This window comes from Passer montanus, unplaced genomic scaffold, assembly GCF_014805655.1.
Source record: "Passer montanus isolate IOZ18808 unplaced genomic scaffold, ASM1480565v1 scaffold5, whole genome shotgun sequence".
In the NCBI taxonomy this organism is placed as follows: domain Eukaryota; kingdom Metazoa; phylum Chordata; class Aves; order Passeriformes; family Passeridae; genus Passer; species Passer montanus.
In genome coordinates, this window is record NW_024369929.1 from 10407844 (window position 1) to 10429318 (window position 21475).

Below are 21475 nucleotides of genomic sequence, written 5' to 3' on the forward strand. Positions count from 1 at the left end.
CGCCGGGATCCCCCCGACGGCTCGGGGCTGCGGGGCCGCTGCGGGGCCGCGCTCCCGCCGCGCGGGACACCCGGGGCCGTCCCGCGGGGCTGGGTCACGCCGCGACAAGGCGGGGATGGGAGGCAGAGAGACCCTGGCAGAGGGGTGGGGGAGCGAGGGGGAGAGCCCCAAACAAAGGAGGAGCGGTTGTCCCGGTGGGAGCGAAAGCCCCGGGGGTGCGGGCGAGGCCAGCCCTGCGCGCTAGCGGGCGGAGCCGAGGCAGCCCACGCGTGGGTGCCCCCGCCGCCTGGCACCCCCTGCCCCGCCCGGCGCGGCTCCCGGTCCCGGGCAGTCTGTACTTCGGGATTATTCAGCTCCTGCAAGTTTTTTGTTAGGCGGCCCTGAAAGGCCTCAAAGGCTGGGAACACCATTCTAATTACGGGGAAGCACAGCTTATTTAGAAGATAAAAAGAGACTTGTAGTCTCATAACAGCTTCTTATATCCGTCAAATAAGGATCTCTAATGACGGGGTGAGAGCCAGTGAATGCCTAAAACAAACTAAAAAAAAGGAGTGAAAATAAAGCAGCCAGGGGCTTAAGATATATTAAATTACCCTGATTAGGAATTTAGGCCGTGGCTCGAGTCTGCTGGAGAGGCTGGCGAGGAGGGGGGACGGAAAGTGCTGCTATTCATTTCTGGGGAGAGGGGTCAGTAGGTCGGAGGAGTTCACAGGGCCTGGCTCTATTCTTATGCTAACAGAGAATACAAGCGCTGGCCTGGAAAATAGAAATGAATTTGCAATAATCCGAGCCCCTCTGTTTGCAAGGCGAGCGGCTCTATAGCTAATTGCAGCCCGGCCTCCCCCGCCTCGCTGCGGACAGTTGTAACGATGCATGGGAGATTAGAGCCCGAGGGGCTTGGGGGGGCGGATTTAAGCCGTCTTCCCCCCTCCCTTCCCTCTGCCCGACGGTGAAATATTCCGGGGCAGGCGCTGGTGTTTGGGCTGGCTCTGCTCGGAGGGAGCGGGGCCAGGCAACTTCTTGAACTTCCCCGGAGCCGCGCAGGGGAGCGGCCGGCGGGCAGAGCGCTGGCCCGGGGGGTGGGGAGGGGGCCCCGGCTCCGCGCGGCCCCGGGGCCGGCGGGGGCGGGAGAGGGGGAAGGCAGCGTAGGTCCCGGAGACGGGGGGACCCCCATTGAGCTGCCGGTGACAAGCAGTAAATCGGGGAAGAATAGCGCCTGGAAACGCGCCGTCGGGGCCGCCGGCCGGCCCTACAGCTGCCGGCCCGTCTCGCCGCCGTGAGAGCCGCCGTCTCCTCGGTGGCATTCCCGGCTCCCGCCCCGCACACCCGATGCCTCCCGCCCCGCACCCGAGGCGTCCCTCCCCGCAACAGAGGGGTCCCACCCGCACCCCGCGGGGTCCCGCCGCCCCCCGCCCCGAGCCCGTCCCTTCGGCGGCTCGGCGGCCCCGGGCTGTTTCAGGACCCTGGACAGGGGCGGGGCCGCCGTCGGGGCGCGGCGCTCCGGGTCCCCTCGCATCCCCCGGCCACGTCCCGACGGGCCGAGGCAGGACTGGTCCTCCCAGGTCCGGCCCGATCTTGAGCTCTCCCTCCTTTTCCCCACGTTCCCGGGCTGGGGTCACCCGCCGCAGCGGCCGGCGAGCCTCGGGGCTAAACTGTGGGGACGGGCAGTGGTTTGGCACCGGTCGAAGCCCACCCAGCACAAACACAGCCGCCGGTGCGCGGAAGCCGTGGGGAGGGACGGCAGTGCAGCCGAGGGCTGTTTTAGTGACCATCGAGCGGCTCGGACAGCCTCCGCCGCCCTCGTCGGCATGCGGGCTACCGGGGACAGTGTACAACCCCCGCCGTGCCCCGACGGTGAAACGGGGTGGCAGAGAGCGGGGGTGGCCCTGCCCGATCCCAGCGACAAAGAGGCGGCCCTGCTGCCAGAAATGCAGCCCTCTTTCGTTAACCGCGCTCCCCTCCTGTGGCTGCCCCAGAGCCGCAGCCAGAGGTGCCCCGGGTGAGGGCACTGCCTGGGGAGGGCGACACGAGATGGTGACAGAGAGAGAGAGAGAGAGAGCCCGGGACCGTGACCGGGACCGGCTCCGCAGAGCCGAGCCGAGCCCTGTGCCCCGCAGAGCCCTGGCAGCAATCCTGCCGAGCGCTGCCAACCTCGCCCGGCAGCCCAGGGCTGTCCCTGCCGCCCTGATCCTGGAGGAACCGGGCACAGGGGGATGGAGAGCGGGTTCGGGGGATGCTGCGGGCCGGGGCCGGGGTTGCCGGGGCCGCCCCAGCGGCCGCAGGTCTCAAGGTCTCCATAAATCACTTTTCCAGACTCTTGGAATTCTCTCACTCGAGACTGAAATTAAAAGGATGATTTCCGTAAGTGGCACACGCCGGACAGAGTCATCCCCGCTCGGCATTGTCCGTGCTACGGGGCTTCTCCCAGAACCTTCGCCTAACATTTTTGTCGTTTTAAAAGGCAGAACCTCCGAATTTTATCCGGAGTCCTCTTCTGAAAGGCTGCTTAAGCTTAAGAAAATTATATCTCAGGTTAATTTGAAAAAAAAAAAATAAACCCAACCCCCAAACTTAAAAAAACCCACTACACCCAAAACAAACCATACACATAATAATAATAAAAATAATAATAATTTAAAAATACAAATAATAATACCAAAACATCGGTGTTTCTAATTTCCAGTTGTATACTTAGTCGCTGAAAAAAAGAGGCGGCATTATTTGTAATCACAATCTATTAACTGAGTTTGGGAGGAATTTTTAGCAGAAAAAAATTCATTACGGGGCTGCTCTGTGAATTTTCGGTCTCCCGAGGACATACGGGCAAAGGATATACTCGGGCTTTTAAAAATTATGTTAGAAAACAAATTCGCCGGCGCTTTTATCTCCTCTGTGGTGGGACACGGAGATGAGCCAGGACGATTTAATTTCTGAACGCCTGCAGGAGTTTGGGTTCTCTCCTCCCCAAAACACTGCCCGGTCCGACCCCACGTCCTCTCCCTGCCTTGTCATTCCCGGCCAGAAATAAACCACCGGGGCAGAGAAAAGCTGGCTTATTTGCTAGAATAAAAATCGGGCTTATTTGCAAGATTTTTTTTTAAAATATCGTGTTTATTTGGAGGAATGGAAAGTGTGTTTCTTTGCAAGAATAAAAATCGGGCTTATTTGCAAGATTTTTTTTAAAATATCGTGTTTATTTGGAGGAATGGAAAGTGTGTTTCTTTGCAAGAATAAAAATCGGGTGCACTTGCGGGACCAAAAAGCCGGTTTCTTCGCAGAGGGAGGAGCCGCTGCTCTGGGAGATGTGGCACTGGGGCTGTGCCGTGTCTCGGGGGCACGCAGAAGAAAGGGGGTGCCTTCCCCGCCGCGTGCCCCCCAAACGGGGCCGGGGTTCATTCCCCAGCGGGTCCCCCCGGGCTGCGAGCGGCCGCTGCCAGGGGCGCCGGGGGCCCGCACCCAGCTCCGCGGTACCGGGGCATTTCCTCGCTCTGTCCCCGCAGATGTGCGGAGAATTTAGGGGAGGGAGGCAGACACAAAGGTGCCCAGGGAGTGCCCTCCTTTTCCCGCTGAGGTTAAATTGCCACTCGGATGCGTTTCCTCGCCCCGCGGCCCGTGGCACGCTGCTCGCCTGCCGTCCTCGCAAGGACGCGGGAGCTGTTCCCCCTTCAACGAAAACCCGGAGAGGCGACGGCGGGGCCCTCTGCGGTGCCACCCTCGCCGCAGGACGGCCGGCACGGAGGGCAAGCCCGGCCGGGGGGGATCCCTCATCTCATCCCTTTCCCCGCACGCCCCTGGCCGTGGGTGCGGTGCTCGCCCGTGGGAGAAATGCTCCGGAAAGGAGCACACACACACCCGGGGCGTGTGCGAGCACCCTCCGCTCTGGCGCTCACACGCGTGTGCGGGACACGCACACACACGCCGCGGATGGTGACACAGCCACCCGAGTGGGGACACGCGTGCGGCGGGGGTGCTACACGCGTGTGCGGGCACGCACGGGGCGGCACTCGGCGAGGTGGCGGTCGCAGCCGTGTCCACGGGCGGACGCAGCCCCCAGGCTCGCATCCGTCGTTTGCGAACGCGCTCCCGCGGGGCGCGCCCCGGCCGCTGCCCAGCTCCGGCAGCCGTGGGGATCCCCCACCCCCGGTGCCCATTGCCCTGCACCTTCCCTGCCCAAATTCGTCGGCTTTGTCACTCCCTTTCCCCACTCCACCCAACCCACTCAATTAAGGGCGGTGGCGGGAGCGGGGCTGCAGGAGGCGGCGGCTGAGGGCTCCCCGCCCGCTTCCTTCCCTGCACAAGGTGAAAGAACACGAAAAAGGTGAAAACACAGAAAGAGCCCCAAAAAGAGCCGCTTCCCGAGGTTTGGCTTTATTTATCCCTGCTTATCCTTGTGCCCTGCAGCCCCGGGCAGGCTGGACGAGCCGGGTGCCCGGCGGGACAGCCCCGGTGCTGGCTCGTGGGGTGCCAGGGGGTGATGGGGTCCCACTGCCCGCGGCGGGGGGCGCGGGGAGCCGCAGGTGCTGCTGGCGGGAGAGACCCGCAATGGCTGTTTGGGTGTTGCATTAAAGCACGCTGCAGTGCGCACACTGCGGCCCCTCCCCCCACAATCTGCCTGTATGCTAATGACATGCAAAGAGACTCATTTGCATGTTTATCTCTGTCAATGGGCAAGCGTGGCGGGCGCGGTAATACGTTTCCCACCGTGGCGTGGAGGCCTCCCCCCCCCGCGCCCCTCACGGCCCCGCCGGGCCGGGGAGGGTCGGGCAGGGCTCTGCTCCGGCCCCACCGCCCAGCCCTGGCACCAAGGCAGGTACTGCCACAAAATGGCTGCCGGGGGGGCCTGCAGCCTCCCGAGCACCCACCTCTGCCCCCCAGCAGTCCCCGGCCCCTCCGCGCCCCCACCCCGCAAACCCACCTCCGGATTTTGTGCTTAAGCAGCCAATCGGGGGCGCGGTACCCTTCCCCCCTCCGTCCCTCCTTTCTCCCTCCATCCCTCCTTTCTCCCTCCATCCTTCTTTTTCCACCCTCCATTCCTTCTTCTTCCCCTCCATTCCTCATTTTCCACCCTACATTCCTTCTTCTCCCACTCTATATTCTTCCTTCTCTCGCCTCCATCCATTTCTTTATCCCGCCTCTATCCCTCCTTTTACACCCATCATCCCTCCTTTTCTACCCTTCATCCCTCCTTTTTCACCCTCCATTTCTTTTCTACTCTTTATCCTTCCTTCTCCCCTTCCATCCTTCCATCTTTCCTTCTCCCCTTCCATCCCTTTTTCAACTCTCCATTCCTTTTCCACCTCCATCCCTCCTTTCCCCCCCACTTTGCCCTGCTTTCCCCAAATCCAGACCCCAATCTTCACTGTTTCCACGCACGGGGATATTTTTGATTTCCCACCGAGCGGGGGAAAATCTTTTCCACCCTTCCAAGGGGCTCTGACTCTCTCCCGGGCGCTGAGCCCCCGGCGATTTGTGACCTCCGTGGGTCCGGCGGCACGGTGTGAAGTCCCCGGTGGGTGCAGAGCCGCGGGTGGGTGCCCGGAGGGGCTCGCCCCTGGTTCCTCTGCTGAGGGGGGCGAGAGGTGTCCCCAGGCACCAGTGGGGAGAAGCAGCCTTGCGTTCATTCACGCGTGCGGGCCCACGGAAAGGACGGACATTGGAGGCACTGGTGCGAGTGTGGGTTTTTGAAATAGCCACCAAAAAAAAAAAAAAAAAAAAAAGCGCGGCCTCTCCCAGGGCGCCGGGGTGCGCCCAAGCCGCTATTTTCAAACACGCACGTGAGAGAGAAGGGCTCTGTTTTGCGGAGCGGGGGTGCTCTGTGCCCGCTCTCCGAGCGAGGATGCTGCCACCCCAGCGCAGGGGATGCGGGGACAGCGCGACCTCCGCAGCCCGCGGGGCGCTGGCACCGGGGCAGCTCCCGACTGCAGCGCAATGCAGCGTTATAGGCGCTCCATCCCGTCCGTATATAAAGAACACCTATGTCCTTATGTTCCGCTATCACTTATGGCGCCGTGTTATACCACACGGTGCTGCGTGACGCGATGCGACGTGACAGCCCCGGCCGTGGGCACGGCACGGCCCCGCCGGTGTCCCCGGGCCGCGGGGCCGCCCCGCCCCGAGCGCCCGCGTCGCTACTCCGGGCTCGAGGACGGGATTCGGGGATCCCCTCCTGTCTCCCCACCCGTTATCCCTCCTCCTGCCTGGCCCTTCTCAGCCTCTTATCCCCTCCTTTCTTTTCTGGCTCTCCCAAACCTTGCTCACTTCCCCGCTGAAGGTGTGCTCGCTCCTTGCATCCGCTATCTGTATTTTAGCCTCGGGAGGTGGAGGGGCATGTGTGTTTATCCTCCCCTCATTCACGCGAAATTGTCTTAGAAAATAATTACATCAGCCGAAAAGCTAAATCTGCCCGAGGGCCCCAGACTCGCCCTGTCCCGACCAGTTTGTCCCAGCACCACCCAGCCGCAGGTAGGGGAAGGAGAAGGGGTTTATTTGTGGGGTCGGTCAGCACCTCCCTGGGTCACGCTATGGCCTTCCCTGCCCCTGTCATCACACCTGCGCGGAGAGAGGCGTGACCCAGCTGGGATGGTGCCGCTGACCCTCGGCGGGGACTTTGCCCCGGAGGGCAGCGGCTCCGGGGGTGTCGGTGCTTGGGGAGCCCGGGGGGTGCCGGCCCTCAAAGGCCCCCCAGCCCCGGGTCCGCTCCCCGGGTGGGTGTTCCCCTCTCGAGGGGGGCGGAGAGAGGCAGGCCGGGGCAGAGGCAGGTTTGGGAAGGCCACCTCCCCTGGCTTTCCGACTGCCCCCGCCAGGCAGTGTCCCCGCCGCACCCCGGCCGGGGGTGGGTCCGCACGCCCGGGGGAGGTCGGCTCGGGGCTCCTCATCAGCGTGCCCGAGGCAGGGCTGCTTTTGCCAGGAGTATGTGAGAACCCCTACGGAGAGACACCCTCCCATCACTCCCCAAAACCTGCTGTGTCATCACGCCCCGAAGCAGAGGCAGCCCCCCAAAAGCGAGTGGGGGGTGTGTTCCCTTACCTGAGCGCTAGCCCGGGGGAGCCACGCAGAGCGGGGGTTCTGTGTTCGGCTCGTGTTCTCCTGCCGTGTCCCGCAGCAGAAACTTCCTCCGGCCGGGGCCGGGGTCGGTGCGGGGGAGCCGGGCTGGGCCGGGGGGACCCCGCGGCCGGGGAGAGCCGCACACCCCGGGCCGTGTTTATATGTAGAAAGAAGGGTAATTTGAGTGCTTATACCAAGAACCGGGGTTGTTAAGTTTGCAGGCAGACAGCTAAACGGTGCCAAGTGCGGGCAGGGAGGGGGGTGCGGGGGGGAGGCTGGGGGTGTGTAAGAAATAAAGAGCAATTGTCAGAAGCGAACAAAAGGCGGAGGATGGAAAGGAGCTGGGAATCCCAGGGCAGAGCCCCTCGGCGTGGACTTGAACTTGGGCTTTGACACCGTCTGCCAGGCGGAGAGCGGCTTCGGGCCGGGCGAGGCGGGCTGCGGGGGGAGTGACAGCAGCCCCGGCAACGCGGAGAGGGGCATCGCCCCCTCCAAACACCCACCTTGGGCGCGGCGGGGGGGCACTCTGCTTCAGAATGCGGCTGATCCGGGGAATAACCCAGACGGGCTGAGACCCGACGGGCTCAGCGCACCTCCCGGTGCAGAGCGGGGCGGCGGCGGGGGGACCCCGTCGGGGCTGGCCGGGGCCAGACGGTCGGGGGGGCCGCCCGGTTCTCACAGTCTGCGCCCGAGCCTGGATTCTCTGCACGTCCCGGCCGGTCCCCCCTTTGCTACTATTCAGCACTTAATTGAACATTAATGGCAGCTGGGGATGAGGTCATTGGAGCCGGCTTTTCTCACACATTTTTCATGCAAATCCGCTAAACTCTAAACAAATTTGAATAAAACCCCCTTTGTGCAGGCCCTCCATGGTGTTTTTCCACGGGCCGCTCCGCCTGTCTCCGCACACTTCATCCGGGGAGGGGGGAGCGGCGGGGAGATGCGGGGGTGTGGGGGGGTCTCTGCTCGGGCCTGGAGCCGCAGGCAGACCCAAAGAGGCTGCGTCCTCTGCGAGGCTCTCAAGCCCAGATCGCCCCCAGGATGCCCACTGCATCAGCAGGGCCCTGCACTGTGCCGTCATCTCCACTTGCAGCCCCCCTACAGCACCAGATCCCCCAGTAATATCCATTAGCAACACCAGTTCTCCCAGTAACACCTCCACAGCACCAGTTCGCCCCCAGCAGCATCAGTTCTCCTCCAACTCACGCTAATCCCCCACAGCAATACCAGCCCCCCGAGCACCATCAGCCCCCCAGCAACCCAAATTCCTCCCGGTACTGCCAGTGTCCCCACCCAGCACCCCTTTCTGCGCTTGGCAATCACTGCCTCTCTGTGAGGTGGTTTTTGGGTGCTCAGGCTGCACAGGGTAGGAGCACGCAGACCCCCCATTAGCATCCCCGCGCCCGGCCCCCTGCCCAGCCTTGAACTTGGCCATGCCGGGCTGCGCTCCTTCTGCCTGCCTGGGCTCGCACAATGCCGGCCTTGACCCATTGTTTGCTTTTTTCGGATTTCAGCTGGGAAAGCGGCCACCTCGCGCAGCCTGCCCCGAGCACGCCGGGAGCGGGGCACAATGGGGAACCCTGCTCTGCAGGCAGAAGGGCTCCAAATCATTTGAGAGACATATTCATTATATTCTTTCACGGGGGTCTGTTTGCATTGGGTTTAGCGGTTACTTCCCAGACGGGGTTCAGACCAAATAAAGATCATTGAGCGGCGAGGGATTCGCTCGGGCTTTCAGGGAAATGTGCCTGATGCGGGGCACGGCGCAGCCCAATGCCTGGCTCTCGGCTGCTCCCGCTTCCCTCCTCGTTTGCCCGGGTTTATTTTGTGCCCATTGCCTCCTCTGTCTCGAGACTGCACCAAAATCACACGCTCGCTTTTGCAAAAGAGAGAGTTTATTTTCAACAGTGCATGGGGTTGGGAGGATTTGAATGGGAGAGAATTACAGGCAGTACATTTCTCTTACAGGAACAGAGAGGGTGCAGTACAACAGCAGCAGGGCTGCCTGGCCTGGAAAAGCTCGTGGTCTTCTGGGCCCCAAGCACAGTGCCTTTGGGAAGGCTGTGCTCCCACAGCTCCACAGATCAAGAGCAGCAAGGGCCGAGCTCTGCTCCATGAGCAAAGCCAGGGGCTGAAAGCTCCCTCCAAACTTCACACACCTGGTATTTCACCAGGTGAGACAGTGACTGGCTCAGGTCTCTCTGCTTAAGCACTCTGGTCCTGCCCTGGGGTATTGAGGGCACTGAAGGCAACATACAGGAGTGATGTGGGATGATCCCTTGGCTCCCTGTGTTGCCCTGGCTCCCTCCCCATGGCTGCACCGCTGTGTTTTGAAGTGATGCAGAAATCCAGTGTTCACGAGACAAAGCTGTCTCCTCCCTGGGGCCAGTGGAGAAGCAGGTTGGGACCTCCTGGAGAAACTCGGAGAAGTTAGATGGGAAGTCCAGGCAGGTGGTAGCCAGCTGGAAGAAGGAACTCACAGGCTTCAAAAGTCCCTTGTCCACTCACTGGGATCTAGGAAGGAAAGAAAAACAATGGAGTGGTTATGATCTCTGTCAGAGAAATGATCCAGTAGTGCTTGGCTGAGAACAGACCAACTTGTCCCTGGTGGAGCAGAACTCCAGTCCTCTCTCCCTCCCCACCACACCTTTCTCATGTCTCTGGACCACCTTACCCTCTTCCTCACCGGGAAAACTGTAGTCCCCAGGATGCCAAGCTTCCCCTGCACTCTCCTCAATCCCCTACCTCTGCCTGCCCCGCACACCGCCAGCCAGGGGAGGGCTCACGGCTTGTCCTTCCTCCCTAGGCTTTGGGGCATGGGATTACTCTGCATGTCAGAGCCACTAAAGGCACAGCCCTCTGATGTTTTAATCTTCGTGTTAACTTTCCCTGCCCTCGGCGCCCTTGCCTGACTGGAGAAAGTGATACCAAGCCACCGAGCTGGAGCCGAAGCCGTGACGCTCAGCCAAAGTCCCCTTCCCGTGCTTTGCCCCACACATCTCACACCTTGCAGCACGTTCTCCTCCCTTTTTCCTGATTTTTTTTCATCTATTTCCTTTACACTTTATCCATGTTGAGTGTGTATTCCCTAGCCCCCAAACCAGCCCTGTCCTTTTTCTATCTTCCCTTTGCTTTGCCCATAAACTGTTACACTGGAAGGAGTAAAGACTAATATAACAAATCCTTGAGTACACTTGCAAAAGGAACCATCAGCTGGCTAATTTATTCTTTTTATTGCACCAAATTGTAATTTTATAAAATATTGCAAATTTTATAAAATATTTGCAGGCCCATTTTAAGAGATAAATCTTCTGTGTGGCTCTCTAATGAGCCGCCCTGGGAGTAGCCAGCATGTGATCTGCTGTAGGTCGCACCGCGACGTTCCCAGGCTGTGACTGGATGAACCACCGTAACTCTTTGAACTGTGCAAATACTCTGCACTCTGGGGTCCAGGCTGCAATTTTCATGGGTATTTTTTCTCTCTCTTAAAAATAGATCTTCTGTAACCCCTTTATTGCAATATTCATAAAGCACTTGATGGAAATCCAAGGAAAATCCCTTCCCTTCTGCAACTTTGAAGCAAGCCTAAAACTTAAGAGAGGCAGAGCCAAACCCACCCCATGTGGTTGGCTTTGGTGCTGAGAGGATAGACCCTATGCTGCATGTATTCAGGGAGACCCAGGCTGAAAAAAGCCAAGGCTCAGCACTTTATCCTATGTGAGATTAGGAGTCATCCAGAATATTCCCCCAAGCCTGGAAAGGATGTTGAGGTCAGGACAGATGAGATCTGAATGATGGTGGGTGCTTTCAAAAGCCCGGGACAGGAGGAGGCAGCTGAACCCTTGTTCTCACCAGGGGAAAGCCTTTACCTGGCAGGGACAGTCCCTGCCCTCTGCAGGGACAGGCTGAGCTTGCTTTGGCCTACAGAGAAACTCCTCTGTAGTGTGGACAGAGGGGATGCTCATTGGTACCAGACATCAAACCAGCCTGGAAATCACCTGCTGCCTGCCTGGTGGGCTTGAAACTTCTGGCACTCAGTTGCTGAGGGCAGGAGGGGCTGGACCAACCCAACTGACTTGACATAAGCTTCAGGAAAACTCAAATCTCCTGCATGCACTTTCTCACTGGGCAGAGTTCAGCCTTGCACTGAGGCTGCCTGCAAAAATAGGGCTTCACCAGGACCCAGTTCCAGCCCCAACACTGCCTTCCCTCCCCAATGCCCTGCAGAGGGAAAACATCCCTCTGTGTGTGGATTTACTGTCCTCTTTTTTTTTTTTTTAAAGCTGAATAAACAATTGAAATTATAGCTCAGCCTCTGCCCCAACACTTGCTCCTGTGCCTCCTTGTGCCCTTACAAAGCCAGCACTGAGGTTTATATGCTGATAAACTGCCCTGCCACAGCAATTCTGGGCGGTGGGAAGAGAGAAAAAAAAAACCCCTCAAATAATGGTAAATGGATGCAGAACGCTCTGCCTAATCAGATTCCTGTCCCCTATTGAGGCCAGGAAGGAGGGACCCCGCTCCTCCCCTGCCCTCAGCCCAGCCTCCGCTTCACCGGCTCACACGGAGAAACTTTCTGGACAATTTAATCTCGACAGGGTGTTACTTAGAAAAACCTTTTTCACTGTCAATTTTTTTCCCCCCTCCCTTCCACCCCCCCTTTTTTTTTTTCTTCCCTCCCAGCCTTGATTGAATTTTGCAAGCCCCTGATATCTTTCTTTTTTGTAGGGATGCACGCTGCTTATGCAAATACCAGCCTTTCATACCAGCCTCCCTGGCTCAAGCCCTCCAACTTGAATGTGACCAAAAGCTGTGCTCTCCCCTGCTAACTCCTTAGCACAATTACACCTCCATTCTGCTCCAGGGGCCCGGGGAGGGGGAAAAAAAAATCATTTTAAACTAATAACACGTGCTGTTTGCTTTGGATAATTACAAGAGAGCTTCGGCTTCTAAGAGCTATGAAATATTCCGTTCAGCGGGGCGGGAGGGAGGCTCCGTGTTCCGCCTACGCCGTGAGTTTTATCTCCTGACGGAGATGCTCGCGCGGCCTCTCGAGGCTCCCTCCATCTCGTGCTCATCCTCTGCACCTGGGCAAGCATTTACATTTCCTACGGAGCAACTTCTCCGTGCTTTGGGCTACAGGAGAGAGGAGAAGGCGCCTGACATTTTCCTTATCTCAAGTTACAATTTCCTGCAAGCATCAAGATAATAAAACATCGGAGATGGGCAAGATGAGGGAAATGAATGCGGCGGCTGAGGCTCCCGCAGCAGCGCGGGAAGGGCCGGGGAGAAAGGACACCCGGGGGATGCGGCTGCTCCGCTGGCTCTCGTTTGCATCGTGGCCCTGACGTTATTGTCCTCCTGCCTTGTCTGCTGGGGAAGTTTATGTGGAGGGCTTTTGCTGGGGCGAGGAGGAGGAGGGGAGTTTTCCCCAAAAGTCCCCAGGAATCTGTCAAAAGAGGGACAGAAAAGAGAAGAAGAAGAAGAAGAAGGGAGACAGAGAGTGGGAACGTCAAGGACCCCTGACTAATGAATAGCAAGTTTGCCCTTGAACCTCCCTGGGCTTTGCCATTCCCAGGCTCCAAACAAGGGCTGATGCATGCTTGGGCCCAGCTGCAGGGGGACCGGGCTATGGTTCATCTCAGACACTTTGACAGCCCGGGCCTTTTCCCCACATAGCTCAGACTCGCCTAACTACTCCCCTGGCAACAGCTCAGTGCAGGAACCTGCGCTGAGGCCCTGCCTGCTGCATACAGAAGTACGAGGAGGAGGAGGAGGGGAGCCGCTGGGAGAAATTAGCTAGAGACTGGCTTAACCCATCAAATGCTGGGCAGGCGTTGCCAGCCCCAGCACCCTCTGCTCAGCCCCAGCACCCTCCACGCACCCCTGGGTGCTCACTGGCCACTATCTGCAGTGGAGCTGCAGAGGGGCAGGGGTGGGTTAGACGTGCAGAATCGCCGTGTATCGCAAATCCCACGACCTGCTGCTTCACCATGACCCAGTGCCTTGCACCTCGTGAGGAAGGTCCTCATGGTGCCAGGGATGTGGGAGGGAGCCAAAGCAGCCAGCTGGAAAAGGCCACCGGACACTGAGAGGAAAGGGCATGGCCTCTCCCCGGTGTGGCGGGACAGGGCATCCCTCCCTGCCAGCCAAAAGGAGGGCAGGGGCTGGATGAGAGGCACAAACTTGCCCTGGATGCTCTTTCTGCATTGCAGATCAAAGGCTGAGGACAAGCTGGCCTTAGGGGTCTGCACTGAATGGCTGGAGAGAACAGGCACAGCACCCGGCGGCTCTAAAATGCGACCCAGAAACGTTCCCACATCCCAGCCCCATATAAATCAAGGGGGGAAAAAAGGGGGAGCTCCATCCCAGCCTCTGTTTTTACAGAGCATCTTTCATGTGCAGCCCCTGAGAGAGGGCTTTGCCGAGCTTGTTAAGGATGGCTCCTGCGCCAGGCAGAGAGGGGGACGCACCATATGGAGAGGAGAAAAAGAAAAGGGGACACTGAAAATGGAAAATTATGCAAAGCAGGAGGAGAGGCACTGGGGGAAAGGGGGGAGGGAGGCAGCAAGGAGGTGGGGGATGGGGAGACAGGAGGCTGGAAGTGAGCCCTGACTTGGGGAACACCATTAGCTGGCACTGGGGCTGCATGAGGAGCAGAAGTTTCCTGTGACCAGGTGCAGGACAGCCCTTTGTACCCTTGGGTGCTGTCACTGGAGGGCAGCTCTCCAGCCTGGCCTTCCCTGAGAGGGTCTGGGCTGTGCCAGGGCGATGCCCAGCTGGACTGTGGTGGGTGCACTGTTTCTGGAGCTGTGCTGCACTGGGAGACACAGCAAAATGGGGTCTGTGGTGACCTCCTTCAGAGGTGTCCTGAGGGCCTCTGTTACTACAGCAATGAGGGTGCAAACAAACATTTTGGTCTTTTGGACGAGTTTTGCTTTCATCAATCACAAAACCCAGATTCACATGACAGAGTATTGTAAGAAAAGGCTCTGATCAACAGCAATGATAGCAAGGGCCCAAACTGTCCCTGGGCCTCAGCTGCCTGTGCAGTGAAGGTGGATGCTTGGGTGGGTGAAAGGAGAATCCCAATTCAACTGCCAGAGCTCTTCCCTTCCCCTTGGACCCTGCAGAGTCCTGGTGCTGCAGGTCCAGTGCAGCTCAGGGATGCTGTGCAGTCATTCCAGTCCAGGCTTGTGCTACTGCTCAGCTTGTGCTCAAACTCCAGCACTGGCCTAATGCGGTGTTTGGAGAAATGACTCCACTCTTCCCAGCCCAGGTGTAGAGCTTCTTTTCCCTATCCTGGAAACACTGGCCACCGTTGGAGAAACACCCACTTTGTCACTGTGACAGCTTCTTTTTCCCAAAGCCACTCTGTGCCCCAAACTTGTGGCACTCTGCTGGCTCCCTGTCATGGGCCATGACCACCTTGCACATCCTCACTGGGTGCAAGCCACCTTCTCCAGCCCATCTTCCAGCAAGGAAATCCACCCACACCCGTGCTTGGTGACTCCTGCTTTGTCCCGTGTGCCATTCCCATCTCCCTGTTCAGTGGCTTTTGTTCAGAGCAGCCAGTGTTTTTCCTTCACTCTCCTCAGCACTGCTCGACACTCAGGAACACAAACTGCTCCTGGCTCCCACCTCTCATGGCTCTTGGCCCTGTCACAGCCTTTGATCTCACACCCATATCTGCCACACTGCTCCCTTTTCTAGCTCCTGTTTGTTCCATCAGGAAACCTTCCCTTGCTGCATCCCAAATGGATTTCTCCATCAAACCCATCTACTGTGCTTCCCTCCATGTACCATTGGTTAATTCACCATCAGCCCCCAGACCCTCATTTCAGGCAGGTGTGGGGAAGATTCCTGTGAGGCCAGTGCACAAGAGGGGCTGGTGCAGAGACAGACGTGGGCACGCCTGCCCTGGCACACACGTGTTCCTGCCTGCACATGCCAACACCTACATGTTCCTGCCCACGTTCCCGCTGCCACATCCACGGCTGTGGGATTTCAAGGGGAGCTCTTGCTCTCCAGTGGGGCACAGGCATTATCTGCACAGCACGGCTGCAGGTTGGGATTTGGGCTGTTTGGTCTTACTAGACTAAAAAGATGCTGTACCCATTTAGTTTCTTCAAGAATCATGCCCTGGAGTAAGGCTACATGTGTTGGCCAGATCCTCAGTAAAGCCCTGGAATAAGCTTTACTTATTCCAGTAGGCACTGTAGAGGATTCATCTAAGCAGCATACAAAGAAAAATAGCAAAAAATAAAGTTCACGGGGGCACACGAAAAACAGAGCTTCCACCCACAGAGCAGCTGTGTGGGGCTCTGGAGACAGGCAGGCAACGTGGGAGATGTTTCAGAACTCTCAAAATGATACATGTGCAACCACTTCCCTTCTTCAACCACTGGAGGTACACTGAGCTACCTGCCCTGCAGAGAGACATTTCAATCTCCAGGCACAGGACTTTGTCCTGGGCTGCTTTAAAAGGCTGGCTGGCCCTTGTGGCAGCATGATGCAAAAATGAGATGTGCCTTCGTGGGAGAGGGAGCAGAGGGATGTGCTCTATCCCGTGGTATTCTGAATCAGACAAGGGACTGCCCTTCCATGGACAAACCCAGGCAGAGGGGCTGTTTGGTGTTCTCTCTGCAAATTCCCACCCACCAGCAATGGGTGGTGTGGGGAGAGCAGATGGGACTCAGGGTGTCCTTTGGATCAGGCTGGCCTCAGCTGCTGTGCTGGAAGCTGAAGCGTTTCCAGGGAGGATATGGCAAGAACAGTGAGTCCTGCCCAAGTGACGGTCCAAAGCGCTGGCACTTCGTCCTGATTCAACCTCGCCCCAGATTCCCGCCCTTGGCTCGCATCCAGGTTCCTTTCTCCTTGACCCATCTCCATCAAAAGAAGCGCTGTTACGAGGCTCTGCTCTGAGTTTCTAGTCTACAAATAGAAGCAAAGCAGCACCTGCTCTAGAGCTGAACATTTCCACTAAACCCTATTTTGATGCCTGTCCCGGCCAAAGAAATCTTGTGGGACCGTGTCACTTGTATGAGATGTTAAATATTTCAACCTCCAGCAATACAAGACACTGATATGATACTGAACTACACAATTGCTGTATGTCCCTGCACTTCCACCTTGGCTGCAGAGACGCACCACAAGGGCTCATCTCCAGCAAATATTTCTCTGGACAGGGACAGGGAGTTGGCTGCCTTGAGTGCTGGGGCCGATGTGTTTATCGGGCAGCAAAGCTGGCCCTGCCATCTCTCCCGGGGAAGCTGTGCCATGGGAGCTGCTAAAACAGCATTTCATTTCCAAACAGGGCCCCAGAGACCTCTTGTGTGAAGGATTCAACAGAGCGAGGCGGGGTAGAGCAGAACAAGGAGACACAACCCCAGGCTAAAAACAAGGCAGACCCCAGGTTTGATGGACCTTATTGCTCTGCACCAGGGCTCAGGCTGGCCTGTCCCCTTGAATCAGTGCCAATCTCTCCTCGGCCACCACTGATGGGGAAACAGAGAATTGGGATTTTTTCCACCTCCTTCTTCCCCCATTTTCCCTCCCCTAACTCTTTTTCCGCATCATAAGCAAAGTCCTAATAAAGCTCCCATCCCCACTGCCAGCCCTGCACCATGCTCCCAGCAGAAAAGAGATGCAAAGCCACGCTTGGAATCTGATTCCCCGGCTTTAAACGCTGCTCTGCCAGCAAAGTGCGACTTGAAAGCTCCCCTGTCACAGTTACAAAGCTCCGAACAGCCCTTCCTCGGATAATCACGCTTATCTCCAGATTAAGAAAGAGAGACCTGCAGCTGAGGCTGGTCACATGGGCTGGGATGTGGGCAAATCTCTTTTAAACAATCCCCATATAGCTGTGACCTCCACCGCAGCCCAAATACACCGTCCCTCGGTCCCACTCGAAAACCAGCTCTGGAGACATGACAGAGCATGTGAGAGGAGACTGGGCTGGGGATGGGGGGCGGAGGGAAACCACGGGGGAGGAGTGAGAAAGCATCGGAGGAGAGGAGGGTGAGAAAGACGGAAGGAGAAATAAGTAAAGGGAGGATGTGGGAGAGGAATAGGATGTGGTGGAGAGGGAGGAAAAGTGCATGAATGGAGGGGGAGGATGATGAAGGACAGGGAGGTCTCTGCTGCTCTTCCTGTTGGGGATTAGTTGTCCCTGCACTGTCCTCAGTTTAACTCTTCCCACTCTGTCCCCGACTGGCAGCCTAGCCTGATTACGTGACTCCAGCTGTGCCAAGCAGCCTTGGCAGGGAGAGCACGTTACCTACTTTGCTGCCACGGATTCATTAAGAGGCTTTGCTTGTGTGGGAATACTCATCCCAACGGGGAAAGGGAAAAAAAACCTTCTGCAGATCAACCTGGCGAGGAGCTCTGACAAAGCTGTTTCCACAGCCCTGCCCAGAGTTTGGGAGCAGAATTAAGGAGAGACAGGGATGTGCAAACAGGAGAGGAGGGCACAGGGGTGGCAGGTCAGCTGGAAGGGGTCCTTAGCATGGCCACTGCTCAGAGATGAGGCACCAGACAGGGACAGAACTGCAAGCCCTTTGCAGGATGCTGGTGCCTGGTTCTTCTTTGTGATTAAAGGCCACCTTGCATCTGGGTCAGGCATGGATGACACATTCACCCTCTGCGTAAATGAAAGGTCTGAGCAGCCGCAGAGAGACTTTTTCCAACAGCACGTTCCCCTCTTACATCCATGTGGGATTAACACAATTAGTTTGCCATGGAGGAGCCCAAACAGCTCTGAAACGGGCACAGGGGCTGCACCTCTCTGAGGATGCCCACTTTCTGCTGGCACTGATTGGGGTTTCCAGCCGTGGCCACCGGCTGCAGCCCGCCGGGGGGACGGCGGTGCTGCCTCTCCAGCTGCTCATTATTCACCCTGCGCAATTAGGCACCGCTGATAAGTCACACGAAATTGCCTTTGTTCTCCAACTGGAAGACCTGCATTTCATGGGAATCCCTTTTTTCCTGCACATTACTGATGAGCTGCCCACTGTAGCTGCTGCTGGAGTGGCAGTGAGGATTTTGGGGCACTCTTTGGGCTGGCCCTCACAGACATCCCGTGCAGGTCGATGGGGAGGGGTAGCCTGGCCCTGCCTGTGTTCCCGGACTTCTCTGAGCACAAAGGATGCTCCTGCAGCCCCCCAGGGACTTGTCAGCTCTCCTCCAGGCAGGTGGCTTTGTTGCTTCCTGGCTACTCTACCATCTCTCTGTGTCACTTCCCAGCTTCCCTCCCAGTAGCAGAGGAAAACCCAGTGCAGATGCAAAGTCAGTGGGGGAAGAAGCATCATCCCTACCCACCCCAAACCCTGCTGATGCCAAGAGCCACCTTACCTTGTTCATGAGCTTCCCCTTCCTCCCCAGCCAGCCCACCAGCAGTAAACCCCACGCCCTGCTGCTTGGACCAAGCATCTCAGGCTCCCTGCAGGGCCAGCCCTGCTCCATCGTGTATCAGCTCCTGCTCTTCATTCCTCCACTGTACCAGAACCCAAGTATGGTAGAGAAGGCAAAGCAGACTGGAGCCAACGTGAAGCTGGGTGCTACCAAGCTCCACAGGAGGCAAGCTGTGCTCCAGTAAACTTCCCAAAATGACCTCTGCTTCAGAGCAGCCTTGTGCCATGTAAATCGCTGTTCTTTCAGCATCTGGCAGCTGCTCAGACAGGACCACAGGGAGAAAAGACATCTTGGCCCGTTCAAGAGTTTCTTCCCATTCTGCTCAAGAAATGTATGTGGGCTCTTAAGTCTTGTTGATTTAAGGGAAAGGATGCAAAATTAATTTAGACAGGAAATTAATTAGATGTGAACTGGTGTTTACATCCCTACACATACAATGAATTCTTGTGTGAACCTACAGAATGCAGATGGATGGATGGATGAATGATAACAGCAGTCTAGGAATGACATTATGTGCTGGTCCATACGCTGGGGATGTAGAAAGACTTTTCTCTGCATTGCTAATTAATAACTCTATCCTGAGCAAATGTTGATAAATCCTTTATAGAGCATGTTATCTCTGTCTCTCCAACTCCTGTTCTGCATTTCTATTTGCCTGTTTCCACTGCTCCACCCCTGGCACCCACACGCTTCACTTCCCTCCCATATTTTGTAACTGGTAGCAGATTTGACTCCCTTTCTGGAGAAAGAGGCGGAGGTTTTGTTACTGGGGCTTTGTGTGAGTGATTGCATGTGTATGTGTGTATACAAAGATGGATACAAATCCATTGGAAATAAACACCTTTTAAGGGACTTGAGAGAAAGACACACAGGGCAGAGGAGAAGAAAGAGCCTACAGACCCTCAGCCAGACAATCAGCCAAGATGAAGAGAAAGACCCAGTGAACCAAAAAAAGCCTCAGTTCTCTTTTAAACTCTCCATGATTTGCAAGGAAAGCAGCAGATCCCATCGCTGGGAAGCCGAGCTCTGGCGATGTAACCCTCACCCCTTCTCCCAGCCCCGCACAGCTCAATTACCCCAGGCTGCCAGGCTGCACTGAGCACACCCCCACCACCCCGCATCTCCCCCGCCGCCGAGACAGCTTTCACCAATGGAAGGAGTACAAATATATTCATTGGCACCTTATCAGACATGCATGCAAAACTAATTAACATGGGGAGACATGCAAGCTGCCACCCAGCCACAAATACACACCCACGAGCATGCACACACACACGCACGCATGCACAAGGCAACCCTTGTCTAGGGGGGACATTCAAAAGGCTTTGTCACTAATTTAGGCATCTGTCTCAGTCTGGTCTGGTCCTCCTGGCTAGGCTGGAGTTGTGGTTTTTTTCCCACTCTGTTTGACAATGCTGGGAACATGCCCGGAGACCCCTCATTCAAATCACCCCTTGACAATGGTCTCATTGTGTGAGCATATAGAAAAGGGAAAGGATGGGGGAGAAGATGTGGAAGGGGGGGTAAGGAATTAAAATGTGAACCCAAGGAAGTGTTTACTAACACAAGCCTCGCAGCTGCCCCGTCTCTCCTCCACCCCCTTCTTCCGCCCCCGGCCGTTCCAATGGCCCAGCTTGTCCCCAGCAGGGCAGGATGTCGGGACAGCGGAGTGGGCGCAGGGCTGCACAGAGGTGCACAGAGAGCAGGCAGCCTGAAGGGATGAAGCCTCAGGGCATTCAAGTCTTTGGCAGCAGGGGGGCAGGTACAGGTTAGAGAAGAGAAGATAGAGCCAGAGATGCCTCGGAGAGGATTAGGGACTTAAAATGTCCTGGGAAGGACATCTTCATGGAGGAGCAAGAGATTTATTGGTATAACCACTCCAAGGCTTTTTCCGGCAGGAACAAAAAGTGCTTAAACCTGGCCTCGTGGATTTAGAGCAAGTGAGCAGCCTCGCTGCACGGTCTGGGCTGCTCTCTTTGGTGCTGCAGCCAGGCATGCTACAGCAAGAAAAGAAAAGGGGGGGAAGCAGCAGGGTGTTGGAGCTGGGGGCTCAGAGGATGGACCCGACTCCCTTCAGGACCCCACTGTCTGCCTACTGCTAGTTATTAAATACCAGGAGGAGAAAAAAAAAAATAGGGAAAAATGCCCCGATGCCCTGACCACCCCCAGGCACGCCTGGGGAAGGAAAGAGCGAAGGTGCAGATGGGGGTGTTCGCCCCCAGCCCCACCGCGCTTGGCTGGCCTTGGCAGGCTCTGTTCAGCTGGAAATGCCCAAGAGCCAGCAGAGCAAAGGGAACGGGAGCTGGGGAGGGGGAGAAGACGACGACAACGTTTTCCATATATGCAAATGCAGCCACACAAGATACCCAGAGGGAGACAAAACAAAGAGACCTCAAAGAGGCTGGCTCTGAGACCCGCACAAAGCCAGATACCTCAGCACACCTACGGCGCTTGCACGTGAGGACCTGTGCAATGCAAGATGCAGTGCTGCCCAGAGGTTACCCCCCAATCTGAGCAGATACCAGCCTAAAGAAAGCCTGGTGGAGGAGCCCAGTGAGAGCTGCAAAGACAAATGCCACAATCCCACATCCTCCTACACAAACAGGTGCACCTTAGGAGTACAAAACTATTCCTGTCCTTTAGCTTAGTCAGAGAAGAGAAAAGCTGTGATGCAAACCCACACGAGCCCTGCCTTGGTGGGCAGAGGTAGCTCAGCTCCCCCGACATTGCTCCTGCAGGCAGATCCACCCCCTGGACCTTTGTGTGATTTCCATAAGAGGAAAGCTTGGAAATTCCTGGACATTACTAAACAAGGCCGGTCAAAATGTCACACAGAAACCCAGGAATGTACATGAGGCAAAACCAGAAGTCACCTGTGCAAACATTTCTGCTTAAAAAAGGGAAACTACTGCAAGGTAAGCAAATCTGTGCTTTTTATCCAAACAAGTGGTTGTGAGCAGTTTTATTGCCACATTCCTGTGCCCCAATACACAGGGATAAGTACTCGACACACAGTGAC

At 56.9% G+C, this 21475-nt stretch overlaps 2 long non-coding RNA genes across 2 annotated transcripts in view; both read right to left on the minus strand.

The window, feature by feature from the left end:
* LOC120509074 overlaps positions 1 to 7194 on the minus strand; it is a 22779-nt gene extending 15585 nt beyond the window's left edge. The window contains exon 1 of the long non-coding RNA XR_005629149.1: positions 7027 to 7194. This is a non-coding gene — a long non-coding RNA (uncharacterized LOC120509074). The remainder of the gene's footprint in view (positions 1 to 7026) is intronic.
* A 1727-nt stretch (positions 7195 to 8921) lies between these two features.
* LOC120509051 overlaps positions 8922 to 21475 on the minus strand; it is a 35569-nt gene continuing 23015 nt past the window's right edge. The window contains exon 4 of the long non-coding RNA XR_005629147.1: positions 8922 to 9558. This is a non-coding gene — a long non-coding RNA (uncharacterized LOC120509051). The remainder of the gene's footprint in view (positions 9559 to 21475) is intronic.